We start from the raw sequence: 304 nt of genomic DNA on the forward strand, positions 1-304 counted from the left end.
CACGCCGAGCTCAAAAGGTTCGCCATCACTGGTCTACAGTGTCATCAGGGTCTGATGAACGAAGACATGACTAAATAACTTAGAACACTAACCAAATCACCACAGTTCTTTTGAAGATTATGTGCCTCTTTCCCCACAGGAACTTGATAAAATGAAAACCCAGTAAAGGTCAGCTGTTATATTACTTCAGATTTGTGTGGAAGAGTGACTCATGTCAGTGCAGAGAGGAGAAGATTTTAAATCTAAGTTATATGTTTATTGAGAAAAGTGGATGGCATAGCTACTCAGTAAGGTTCAGCCAGTG

The sequence above is a fragment of the Myotis myotis genome, unplaced genomic scaffold, assembly GCF_014108235.1.
Source record: "Myotis myotis isolate mMyoMyo1 unplaced genomic scaffold, mMyoMyo1.p scaffold_m19_p_42, whole genome shotgun sequence".
NCBI lineage: Eukaryota > Metazoa > Chordata > Mammalia > Chiroptera > Vespertilionidae > Myotis > Myotis myotis.